General features: G+C 47.2%; 1 long non-coding RNA gene across 1 annotated transcript; it reads right to left on the reverse strand.

Moving 5' to 3' along the window:
- Positions 1-1,056: 1,056 nt before the first annotated feature.
- LOC128828185 (uncharacterized) lies at positions 1,057-13,206 on the reverse strand. Its single transcript, XR_008443169.1, has 3 exons — positions 13,055-13,206; positions 2,352-2,520; positions 1,057-2,238 (listed from the first exon to the last, which is right to left on the reverse strand). It is a non-coding gene; the product is annotated as an uncharacterized LOC128828185 (long non-coding RNA).
- Between the last annotated feature and the right edge of the window lie 556 nt (positions 13,207-13,762).

The following is a 13,762-nucleotide window of genomic DNA, read 5'->3' on the forward strand; positions in this document are numbered from 1 at the left end:
TGTTCTTGGTTTTGCCACAGCTGCCCCATATGTGGAAGGGGTATGCAGTGCATGACATTAAAATATACACAGACACCCCATGGATTCTGGGTGTGGAACATGTGCGTTAAGATTAACCAAGACTCCGAGCCAATCTGTGTGAAGGGCAAAAGGTTCCCCAATTGCAAATGTGCTCCTGGCGCCATTCCTCATCCTCATGGTGGATTCAGGTTCTGCCTCCTCACCAGACGTCCTCATCAGATTCAAACTTAATAGGTTCATGGATTTCCTCCAAGCTCAGGAGCTGTGCATCCTGCTTTAACTGACCTGTCGATAAAACTGTCCTCCTGCCTCCAACAAAACATCTCCCCTTTTACATGACTAACACGTCTGACATATTAGCTGGAGGTGATGGTGAATGTGCTCCATCTGTACCTGCTACTAACACTCCAGGGAATTGTCTGTTCCCCCACATGCACCTCCTGTCAGAAATGTGGACTGGTCCAGCTCCTGGTGGGGTTCTAAGAGGGCTTATCATGCTCAGCAGAGACAGAGTCCTCTCTCTTCCCCAGCTCCCACCTCACACACAGATAAACCAACAAGTAGCAGCTATCAGCTGTTTTCAATAAAGCAACAATTTTGTCTTCCATGCAAAGGCTTCAGTGTCTCGTGCTGGACTGGAGTAGGGAGGTGTGTCAGATGCAAGAATCTGCCCTTTTCCTCCATGTTCTTCATTCCTGGAAAGAAAAGCAGCAACATGATGATGGGGTCTGAAGCCCCTGTGAGCGTCATGTACAAATTGGTGACAAAAATCGAAGCTCCCGGATCCTTACTCAATACGGGTAAAGGACCTAAAGGATATTCCTCGAAGTGCTGACTGCTCACTAGGCAGAGTCCATCTGTTACCTGGGGTTCTTTCAACCCAAAGCTCTTGATAACTTTTACACTGTGCGAGGTGGTGTCAGGAAACAAATCAGGGGAGACACGGCCGTCCGACCGATAGATAGCTGGCACAAACAGGACAACCCAACAGTGCTTTCACTTAAAGCTAAACTTTACTTAGTCTCAAGCATTTACACACGTCCGCAACAGGTTAGTAAAACACCCCCAACCCTTGATAATTACCAAAGCGGAGTGTGGCTCTCAAGTGAAACAGCGGCAAGCTTCCGGTGGCCAAATCTTCCGTCTGCCAGTGGGGACCGCAAGATGTATCTAGAGGGAGAGTCCAAAAGAGTCCAACTACCTCAAACTTTCCCCCCTTATTTATACATTAGTAATAGAATGACATGTCTCTTAAAGACATGCATCTGAAGAAGTGAGGTTCTTACCCACAAAAGTTTATGCTCCCAATACTTCTGTTAGTCTTAAAGGTGCCACAGGACCCTCTGCTGCTTTTTACAGATTCAGACTAACACGGCTACCCCTCTGATACACGTCTCTTAAAGAAAACTTGTTCAGTAAGCAGTTTCAATGGTCAGGCAAGAGGTTCCTTCTGATTATTGATTAACCCGGTGTGGGTTTTTCCAGAGTTTGCAGCCTTGAGGCCCCAATAGACATTCCTGGGGCACATCCTGCTCTCCTAAAATGCATGTATCAGCAACTTCAACACAATTCTTATCAGGAAGGACATGGGGTCAAGCTGCCCTTTCTGTGGCACCCCAGCCCCCCTCCCCTCCTGCCTTGGTCAAGCTGCATGGCCACTTTACAGCCTGCTGACTAGGTTGCTTTTAGCAATAAGCCATAGTGGTTTCAGGCACTTTACTGGTTTGCCAAAATCTCCCCGTACACATCTGGACCGACAAGGTTTCAGTCCCAGGAGACAATCCTGATCCAATACGTCCAGCTCATTACATTGCAAGTGCCAACACCACACACACAGTCGACAATCAATGACCAATAGAGTTCTCAGGGGAGACAAGGGGAGGGAATGTGGAGCTGCTAGGAAAGGAGCGTTCGGTGTTGATGCCTAAGACATGTAGGATACCCCTCAATCAGGATGGGATTGACTAACACTCTTAATGACATTCCCAGCTGGCTTATAACAAATCCTGGCTCGCTCAGGGGACAAAGTACCGTTAGAGCAGTAATGAGACCCAGCTAGAGATGACTCTTTCACAGGCTGGTACTGGAACAGAGCAGAGGACCTCTAGCCGTCTTGGTGCTGGTGGTGGGGACAGCAGACATGGATAGATCGGATGTCTGAGATTTCGTGCTGGACGTTCAGAATCCCTTGATCCATCTCCTGTACTCCTCTCTCACCTGGAGAGTGAGGGACACAGTCACTGCACTATGTAACTAATGCTGAGATCAGACATGGCCACCGCGAGGCCGGTGAAGGTGCTGGGTGGGCGCTGACGGGCCGTGGGTGTTACCTGATGATTGAGGAGACAGTGCACCAGGAAGATGACCAGATGATGCAGGCTGTTGACAATGGTGAATAAATACGCCATGACTGTGGCTGCTGGGCCGACCTGGAGGAGACCAAGACTCCATGTGCAGCCCAGAATGAAGAGCTGGGCGATGGCTTTAAAGGTCAGTAACCTGGATAAAGACAGATGGAGAGATCCCATTACAATAACCTTATGGAGAGCAATTGGGTAGGAGGATCTGGGCAGAGTAGGGTGGAGTTACCGGCACCTGCTTTCCTGTGTGGAACAGGGTTACTGTCAACGCAAACACACTGGGAATTTGTTCCCATGGATCCTAGATATGCTGTTCCCCTCCTGCAATCTCCCACTCCCTCTGCAGGCCAAGGAACTTCCAAACCAAGGCATCTGACCCTCCAGGATTGCTTTGTTGCCTTTGCAACGGTGGTCTTTGAGAGTGGACACATCTGCGCTGAGGGGGGAGAGTCTGTTTCTCAAGATCCACATGGTCGGGGCAAAGAACATCACATTTATCTGTGGAAACAGCGGGAAATATTTCCTGTAAAACGTTTCATCTGGGGCCGATGACTGCTCAGCTGAGGCAGAGAACGATCCCAGGGGACCAATCCAACGCTGCAGAACCAGGGACCCTCATCCCCTCTCCTGTAATATCCTCTGGCAGCTCTCAGTCCCTCCCCGTGCACGGAGCTGATGGCACTGCCAGGGCTGAGATGGATCAATGGGATCACAGAGGCCAGATTCTGCTCAGAGTTAAAAATGAAGTGACTCCAGCCTCCAGTGGGGTCTGTTTACACCAGTGTAACTGAGAGCAGGATCTGAGTCAGAGTTTCCAGCTCTTATCTCTAGGCTCTAGCCACTTTCGGGCTGTAACTAATCTCCGTATCCCCGGGACCTGGGGAAGAAACTTCATGGACTTTGTCATCTTCACTCTACTCAATGTAGGGCCTTTCCCCCACCAAACACTGGATGGTGCAGCCCTTCCCTTCCTCATTCCTTGGGTCAGTAACTGGACTAGACCAAACTCTTGCTGTCCTCAAGGTTTCTGTGGGAGCTGTGCCCAAGTAAAGGCTCTGGCCTGGGGATACAGCACAGGGACTAATCCCAGGACTAGCCAAAGCAGATGAGCCATGTGGGACCTAACAGTCTTTCACTGTGTTTTATGGGCCATGTTCTCCTCCTGGCTCCTCTGAAATCAGTGGGGTCGCAGAGGAGAATGGGGTCCTGTGGTTCTGGGAGGTACCCACCAGGATTATGGCACAGACTGGACCCAGCAAGCTCCAATGAAAGCCTTTCTCCAGGCTGAACTGGCAGCTACAGGCAGGGAGGAAGAAGAAGTGCATTATCTCAGCACAGTGACATTAATATGAATATATTACCCCTTTTCAGCCACTGGAGCAGAGATGGGGCTGAATCCAAACAAAAAATGGATTAGACTGAAAACCTTGAACACAGTCTCAGAGCCAGGTGTGGACTCCAGTTATACCAGTGTGAATCCAGAGACACTCCATAAGAATCCATGGAGTTAATCCTGATTTACACAGGTGTAAACACTCAAAGCTCAGATACCATGGTGATGCGTGTGGAATAAGAACCTGGGGGGACAGAGAGAGATTAGAGAGAGTGATGTGAGCAAGTCTGGCCTGCTGGTGCCAACAGAGTGTGCAGATTACTCTCTCTCTAGGAGATTCGTGCAGTATTGATGGAGAACCAGAGACTCAGCTGATGTAAATCGGCTTAGCTGCATTGAAAGCAGTGGAACTACGCTGATTTACACCATCCGAGGAGCTCGCCTGGAGTGTCTAGAAGAAGCCACACCCTTCTTAGTGGAAGTTCCTCATTTTAGAGGAGGGAGAAGGCAGAGGGGATCCTCAGGGCTTAGTACACAGGAAGAAGGTTGTTTGTTTCTTATTCACCAGAACCACAAACCCAGCCTGGGACCTGGGAGTTGAGCTGGGATCATTAGTAGGGTGAGGTCTGTAGATCTATGGCAGGTGGGCAAGTCAACTACAGTGCTCGTGGCAGCTTAGTGTCACTGGGGAGGGCGAAGGGTCTGCACTTCCTGTCGGGGAGTTCTGTAGCCATCTGGGTTGAATGCTGCAGAAATAGCCATAACCAGGGCTGGGAATCCGTAGCTGAACGGGGACATGAGTCTCTTCTTGAACCAGAATATCGAGGTGAAGAAGGCCAGGAAGAGGTAGTGTAGGAAGCCAGCAATGACAGCACACACCACCTGCGGGAGACAGAGAGTCCAGGGATTCTGCAGTGAGGAAGGGAAATGCTGCGTATGGGGGAGACCTGCCTGGGGGGGGTCACACTGGGATTCTTGTTAGCACAGCTCTCCAGTTATAGCGCTCCGTGACCCAGATGCAGGAAGGGAGCAGAGATTAGTGGTTAGAGCAGGGGAGCAGGGCTCAGAGATCCTGGGTTCTGTTCCCAGCCCTGCCACACATTCTGTGGGTGATAGTGGGCAAGTCACTTAGTCTCAGAATCAGATGAACACACACACACACACACACACACACACACACACACACACACACACACACACACACACACACACACACACACACACACACACAAAAAAATAGAGCAAGCCTGAGTGGCCCGGGTCAATCAGCACTCTCAAGCTGCCACCCTTATATGCCCCTGGACTCAGTAGTCTGCGTCGAGCAGCGCTTCCAAGCTGCCACCCTCGTATGTCACAGGGTCAGCATGTCCCTATCCCGACTTTCACATTACAATTGTTCTGGTAGTAACCCACTTGATGAGCAAACCCCACAGGATTTTGGGGCACTACAGGGATCTTTAGCTTAGGTACAAGAAGTGTTGCTGCAGAGTAAATGTGGGAAGCTAAAAACGCAAAAGAGTAAAATTCAGAGAGAGAGAGAAGCAACCAGCTGAACCATAAAAGTTATTTATTGAATAATAGTGATAACTACACAAGGAGCTAAACCAACATAACAGTTACATTTTAAAGGTTACAAAAAGTCAGATATAGAAAACTAGACCTGATCAAACAAGTCAGGGTTAAAAAGTTATACCTGAGGTAGAAAAGAAAACAGAGAGACAGAGTGAGCTGGGGTCTCACCACTCCATGAAGTTTTAACTGGTTGGGGTTCCCAGGTGATGTTGGTAGCTCAGGGTCCTGATTGCTGGAGACAGGCAGAGCCCCCAGCACGATCAGTCAGGAGAAGATGAGGTCCCAGTGGAACTGATGCAGAGTTTGGATCCATGCATCAGAACACTTACTTGAGCATGGGTAGGGGTTTTTTTTGTAGGGAAACAACAATGGTTCAAGGGAGAACTCTAGATTTGTTTATGGGTACACTGATGACTCAAGGGTTTTCTTTAGGCTAGACAATAGGAACTGATCATTCCTGGCTATGCGTGGGTGGTGTTCCTTCAAGGGAGCTCACAATGCAATCAGGCAACTTCAGTATTTTGGATATCAATCAAGGATTCATTACTAGAATTGGTCTGATAACTGCTGAGCTGGGTGTGGGCAGGCATAGGTTCATTAACCTCTGGAGCAGAGATCCCCCATGATGCAGTGCGTCCCTGCTTTTCTGGTCCCAAAGTTCAGTGCGGTTCTTGCCTTGGAATCTCTGTTCTCCATTCTGTATGCTAATGGAGATGCCTCCCTGTCTCATCTTTGATGCAGATGAGGCGAGGGGAGTTGCCTTAATCCTGTCACCCTTGTCAGGAGGGGTTTAGGTGCGTCTCTCACTGCCTTTTTATTGCTTTCTGTAAGTCTTTCTTCTGATCGGTTTTGGTTCAAGCTGAAGCTTGGGGGGTGGTGTCCTTCATGAGTCAGATAGGCTGGATACTGCACCCTGGTTCCCCAAGAACACGGAGCTGACTGGTATCACCAGCCCATGCTGTCTTCAAATCCAGACCGACTGCCCTTCTGGAAGGCACCAGGCAATTTAGACAAGCACAAGTTATTGGGCTCTATACCCGGGGCCTGTTCTGTACAGAAGGTCAGACCAGATGATCTAATGGTTCTTTCTGGCCTTAAACACGATGAGACACCGAATGACCAGTGAGACTGTGGCAGAATTGGGTATCAAACACAGGAGTCCTGGCTAACCACTGGACCAGGCTACCCCTCCTCTGAGGCCAGAGAAACATTCCATCTTGGAAACATTAAGCTGCAGGACGCTGAGGCGAAGACATAACTTTTCTCAGTGAAGACAAGCAGAGGAGTTGGCCTGGGAGGAGCTTTCTCTGGTGCTGGAGGATTCAGGAGCAGTATCAGGACTTGTCTACACTGCAAGTTACTGTGCTGCAAGCGAGGTGGAGAATCTATGGTGCACCAGCTTGCTGCGCAATAACATCCCTTGAGGGCACTGCTATAGCACCCTGAACTGCAGCAATGCTCCCAGGGGATTTTACTGAGCCGCAAGCTGGTGCGCTGGAGAGTCACAACCTGGCTTGCAGCGCAGTATCTTGCCACGTGGACAAACTCTCAGTTAGGTCGTATCAGCCCGAAAGTGGGAGTTGAGGGGAAATGTTATTCTGGTTCCTACCCAGGGAGATGCTCATCTCCAGCCTGGGGTTTAGCTGGGCTAAGAATTCCCTCCCCTTTCCATTCTCTGGGCCCACTTCATATCACAGAGCCCCTCTGCTGAGCCATCTGCCATCTGAGCCCCCACCTCTGTGAAACAACCAGAAATGAAGGTGTCTGCACAGTCCCATGGCCGACAGCCTGAGAACCACTGGCTCAGTCAGCAAGGTCCACACTAGTGCTGGAGCCAGAGAAGAGGGTCCTGGCCTGGGGATCCTGGGGACAGAGCAAGGATAGAACCAGGACTAGAGTTTCTGGGAATCACTCTGGACTGCAGTTTGGTCCCTGGGCATCTCCAGGTACCTTGTGTGATTGCCATGGGGACTGTGTTACAGTGAATGTCCATCGTCTCCTCCTGAGCTCCCAGCCTGACGGCCTCGCTGTCTGCATTGCAGTTCCCTGGCGAGCCGAGTCTGAGTACCTGGGAGGGGGAAGTGACAGAACTTCCCACTGTGAAACCACTTCCCTGGGAATCCGCCCATTCTGGCCTAGATCCTTGCCCCTCTCCCACTCTGCCTGGGGTGTGAAGGTCTATGGGGTTCTTCCCTGTTGGGGAAGGGGATGGTTTGGAGCTCCCCTCTCTGCCTCCCCTTGGCCCATCTCCCTGTATACCCTCCCCACATTCTGGCTGTGTCTCCCTGGGGGTTCTGCATCCCCTCTGCACTCACCCAGCTGGTGGAGTGGCATTTGGGGCAGGGGCAGAAAAGGGGGGAGAAGTGCCTGGCTCAGCATGACTGCCCCTAGGGGCAGGGTGCAAGTACTGCATTTAAAACCTTTGGTATTTGCTGATACTCCTCAGGGCACTGGCTGGGCTGGATTATAATTCCTGGGGCAGGGGGCGGTGCTGTTCTGTGTCTGTATTGAATGCACTTGTTAGAAGAAGGAGCAGGTTGACCCAGAGGCGGATATGAGTACAGGCTTTTTTATTGCAATACTTGTTCCCCTTGACCCAATTGTCGAGTAAGCACTGGATTAGTTACAGCACACTCTTTTTATCTAAATTAGTATGTAAATGCCTACATCCGCTACGACACCCCAAAACCCCTTATTAAGTAATAGAAACTCCCATACTATGATTATACCCACCCCTATTGGCTGATTACAGCATTACGCACACGACATTACCTTGAAAATACATTTCTTTGCAGTAATTTGTTGCTACAAATTCCCTTAATTTGCAGTTCTCAGGGGAGAGAAGAAGGGGCCATGACCCAGGGCTCGCTTATGTAGCTGGGAAAGGAAGGGAGGAGGAGATAACAGTTCTTTACCCAAAAGGTATCTGTGACAGTGTACCCCATAAGGCTTTATGGAGGGGTGCTCAGAAATGTATGTATGATATAACTGGAATAGGGGTTTGGTACATATGCCATGTAACATATCTATGTAAAGGTTATGATCTACTGGTTATGTTCATCCTAGTTGTATGCAGGCACCATTTGTGTGTTCAAAGTTATGAACATTGGCTGTATAATTGCTTGATTTCTAAGTAGCCTTAGGCCTTGGCTACACTGGCAATTCACAGCGCTGCAACTTGCTGCGCTCAGGGGTGTGAAAACGCCCCCCCCCCGAGCGCAGCGAGTGCAGCGCTGTAAAGCACCAGTGTAATCAGAGCCTGCAGCGCTTCACGCTCGCTCGCAGAGCTACAAGCTACTCCCCTCGGAGAGGTGGAGTACATACAGCGCTGCAAGAGCTCTCTCGCAGCGCTGGTGGTGCGACTACACTTGCGCTTCACAGCGCTGCCGCGGCAGCGATACCGCAGCAGCACTGTGAAGTTCCGCGTGTAGCCAAGGCCTTAGTTAGAACATTTGGTCACTTCTTGGGAAAGGAATGTGCAAATTAGGTGCTCAATCAGGAAGCACTTAACAAACAAAAGTGCTTGGAAGACTCCAATCCACATAAGAAGTCTACCTGAGGATGTTCAAGGTAGCATATGGGTAATGGCTACTGCCTGCAAGTCCTGAGTCATGCATGGGCATGTGACTTGCCCATGTGATTCCGAATCTCCATTTTGTGACTGGATTCTACACAGGGTGAGGAGGGGGTCTCCACCCACAAGAGAAAGTCTATTTAAACCCCTGGGACACCCCTTCATTTTGTCTTCAGATGGCTAAAGAAGGAGCCTCTCCACCCCCACAGGATACTTGAAGGAAACTGGAACAAAGGACAGTAACTACAGGGGGTGTGAGTGATTGCTGGACCCAGGCTAAAAGGAGATTAGCCTGTAAAAGGGAGCATTCTGGAACTGGTGAGGATCTTATCTGTATTTAGTTTGATTAGACATAGATTTGCGCATTTTATTTTATTTTGCTTGGTGAATTATTTTGTTCTGTCTGTTACTATTTGGAACCACTTAAATCCTACTTTCTGTATTCAATAAAATCACTTTTTACTTATTAATTAATTCAGAGTATGTATTGATACCCGAGGGAGCAAACAACTGTGCATATCTCTCTATCAGTGTTATAGAGGGTGAACAATTTATGAGTTTGCCCTGCATAAGCTTTATACAGGGTAAAACAGATTTATTTGGGTTTAGACCCCGTTGGGAGTTGGCCATCTGAGTGCTAAAGACAAGCACACTTCTGTGAGCTGTTTTCAGGTAAACCTGCAGCTTTGGGGCAAGTAATTCAGACCCTGGGTCTGTGCTGGAGCAGACAGGAGTGTCTGGCTCATCAAGACAGGGTGCTGGAGTCCTGAGTTGGCAGGGAAAACAGGAATAGAAGTAGTCTTGGCACTTCAGGTGGCAGCTCCCAATGGGATTTCTGTGATCCAACCCGTCACAGTATCCTTTAGAGCCCCACATTTCTTATGCAGCTGCAGCACTTATCAATCCTTAACAAGGAGAAGGGAGGGGAAAGGGGTAACACTTTATCTATTAAGTGAAGGAATAGCGTGTGCCTGTGCCTACTCCCTGATACCATGCCAGCACACCAGCGGTTTTCCGTGTCTTTACTTAACCCTTACATATTCCAGCACTCCCCCACTCTCTTCAAAGAAGGGCCTAGGTGCCCCTCCTTCTTGCACACTGAACAGCGGGGCATTCAGGCTGGAGGCACTGGCTCCAGCTAGCCTGATACCTTGGTCCACTGATTATGCTATGAGGAGAGAGAGAAAGCAGGTTATAAAAAGGGGTAAGCCACTGAATTTACAAATATGGCCTTCGGGGAGAGGCTAAGGCAGCACATAATTTGAGCACCCCAAAAATATGATTAATATTACAATTAATAGAAATAACATTTCTACAACATGAGTAATACGACCAAGAAGTGAATGAGTGTCCATTAGGTTTGTTTGAAGGGCACAGGCAACATCAGTCCAAGCACAATCAGCAGGCAGTTTAGTAGCCAATTGGAAGGCATTCATTCCTTGAAGGGCCTGGGCTTTCAAGACTTGAGTCTAATACCTGGGCCACCACCAGAAACATTGCTTTTTCTTCTTTGACAAGGTTAAAACTTTGTAACACCATTTTGGAGTATATATTTTAAATGTGTCCAGTTGTTGGCAGTTGCAGTGAGCTGCCCCTACTGTGTTTATGTGCTTTTGTTCATATTATGAGTTTATTGAATATTTACAGAGAAACGGGGTATTGTCCAAACCAGCTTGATCTCTCGGTAATACACTGGTTTGATTGTCCACAGCAATGAGTTCCACAGATCCATTCATGCACTAAACTCCTAATGGCAGCATGTAGATAAGTGTAATTGTGCCAGGTGCTGGTGCACTTTTACTCTTAAGTGTTATATTACAGAATGGTGTATATTTTCAGCGGAACACTTTATATCCCATATACATTACACCCAATTGTTTACCCCAGGCACAGGCCACTGGGTTTGCTCCTTTATAGCCATTGGGGAGGGGAACATTTAAATATTTTTTTGGACAAACAATACTTAACTGAATTATTGTTTATTTTATATTTTTATATTTTTTTATTTATTTTTAGTGAACTTTTTATTATTATTATTATTATTATTATTATTTTTATAGGGCTTATGGGGACCACCTTAGTTGCTGTTTTATTTTATTGCAACTATTACCCAGGTGCTAGTCCCCCTAGTTGAGCATTTTACATTTTTATACATAAGTTTTACATTTTGGCTTATTAATTACTTAGTTATTTAACCGTCCCCTAGATTCCATACACCCACTGTGGGTGTGGTTCCTACTGCCCGTAGATTTCTTTTGCAGCAACAATTTCATGTATATCCCCTCACCCACCATTTAAATTGTTGCTTTAACCCGTCTATGTATGTGCTGCAGTTGGGGTGTACCCGGTCCTCCCACCATTCTGTGGGGTGTACCATCCATCCATGTAATGGACTGAAAGGACACATTGACAAGCTTTGGTTGCACCCGCTGTCACAGTGGCTTCCACATGTTCGCCCATAAGGAAGTACTTCCAGCTCCGGGCTGCAGCCAGCTTAAATCAGGATTCTTCCAGCTTGGCATCCAAATTACCTGTAAGGTTACATCCTGCAAAGTGGTTAAATTGTCATATTCCCAACATTCCAGGGGAGACCTCATGCTCAGACTGGGATGTACTTAACTGCATATTTTAAGGAATACTATGCAATATTTCCTGATAAATTTGATATTTTTTTACCAGGTTAGGATTTCTACTTTAATTTATATACTACGTATTAACATTGCCAAATTCCCATGAGGGATTAGTAGTAGTTTTTCACAGTAAATTCTTAAAGTTCTTCTTTGCTTCATTACCACCACTTGGGGGTGTAACAGTTCACGTGTTTCCTTTTTTTGCCACTTTACATTGCGGAATCTGGGCAGGGTTTACCATAGTGATAACTGTGATTAGCAACAAGGATTATTCCATTTCAGGCCAGGGAATCCTTGGTTTTTCTTTTGTAGGTCCACCTGTAATATGCAGGTAACAATTTATACATTTTTTTTTAACCCTCATTCTGTGCCTTTTTATTTGCGTGCAATAAACCCATTTTCATCCTTCATATTTTTTTAATTGCAGCAGGCTGGGCCCCAACTGGTCAAAGACTAGGTAAAGAACCCTAGGAATTTGGGAACTGGGAATGGATGGTATTCTCCTGGAACGCGGTACATCACTCGATTCCCCCTGTTGGGTAGACGGTACTTTCCAGGCAGGTTATACCATGCACTAACCTTTACTGCTGTATGCATTAATTTTCCTTGTACAATATTTACCAAAATAATGAAATAACAAGATAAATAACACAAAACACACAACACAATCTTCACTGCAACAGTAGACCCACGGTGTTCTGGGTTCTTCTTCCGTTGGTGCTGGCTTGGTCACAATATTTGAAAAACAAAATAAACATTTCCCAGCCTCTTGGTGGAGACAGATTATTACTTAAAAATATGCCCCCCCCCTTTTTTTTTTTTTTGCAAATTCTTTTGCTGATTGCAGGAAAACTGAAGAATTACCTTTATACTTTTTTGTGTATCTTAGGGGTTTTTTTTTGGCTTTTTTGTTTGTTTGTTTGGTTTTTTTGGAGGGCCATAATTTGAGTCTTCTTGCTTACAAATAGCTTGTTTGCTGACCAGGTATATTTATTTTTTTCAGCTTTTTTGTGCTGTTATTTAAGGGGAGTTTTCCCTCTCCCCACCCCTCCCATCAGCTAGGTCATTTGCATTCTCACACAGATGCTTTCTGGCTTGCTTTTGGATCCAAAGCTATTAGTAGCTCAGAGTCTCTGTCTTAAAAGGGACACAATTAATTTCCACCAGAGTTTTGATTACTTTTAGCTTTTGCTTCTAAAACACACAGCCATTTGAAAAAGAAAACACAACCTACTGTGGCTCCTTTTGGAGCCCATACACTTATTAGCCATTCGGTCTGACAGCACACTGGGATGATGTACTGTGCGCTGATCCTCAGCAATTTGCTACAACGTTTTCACTTTACTTTTAAGGCTTGTGACCGAACCCGACAGACTCTCCCAAAGAGCCTGCAACAAAACAGCCTGGGAGCACCTGAACGTAAGGAAGGCTTTCACTCACCCCTGGATGGCCTGTGAGTCCTGACGTTCCCCGGGGGGACCCACATAAGGACCCCCCCATTCCCCCACCAACCTGTTAATGAACTCCGTAACCAGGGTTGCAGTAAAGGTCCTGTCCAACTTACTCATCGAATTCATGGCGAGATGTGGTGATCAGGCACGACTCTCCCCTGGGATCCTGTATGTCACGCCAGATGTTTGAAGAAGGAGCAGGTTGACCCAGAGGCAGATATGAGTATGGGCTTCTTTACCATGATACTTGTTCCCCTTGACCCAATTGTCGAGTAAGCACTGGATTAGTTACAGCACACTCTTTTTATCTAAGTTAGTATGTAAATACCTACATGTGCTACGACCCCCCCCCAAATCCTTATTAAGTAATAGAAACTCCCATACTATGATTATACCCACCCCTATTGACTGATTACAGCATTACACACACGTCTTTACTTTGAAAATACATTCGTTTGCAGTAATTTGTTGCTACAAATTCCCTTAATTTGCAGTTCTCAGGGGAAGGAAGAAGGGGCCATGACCCAGGGCTCGCTTATGTAGCTAGGAAAGGAAAGGAAAGGAGGCAATTTGAGGGGGAGGGATAGCTCAGTGGTTTGAGCATTGGCCTCCTAACCCCAGGATTGTGAGCTCAACCCTTGAGGGTGCCACTTAGGGATCTGGGGCAAAAATCAGTACTTGGTCCTGCTAGTGAAGGTAGGGGGCTGGACTCAATGACCTTTCAAGGTCCCTTCCAGTTCTAGGAGATAGGATATCTCCATTAATTAAAAATGATACTTCTTTACCCAAAAGGTATCCTTTAGATCCCCACATTTCTTATG

Source organism: Malaclemys terrapin, chromosome 23, assembly GCF_027887155.1.
Source record: "Malaclemys terrapin pileata isolate rMalTer1 chromosome 23, rMalTer1.hap1, whole genome shotgun sequence".
Lineage (NCBI taxonomy): Eukaryota > Metazoa > Chordata > Testudines > Emydidae > Malaclemys > Malaclemys terrapin.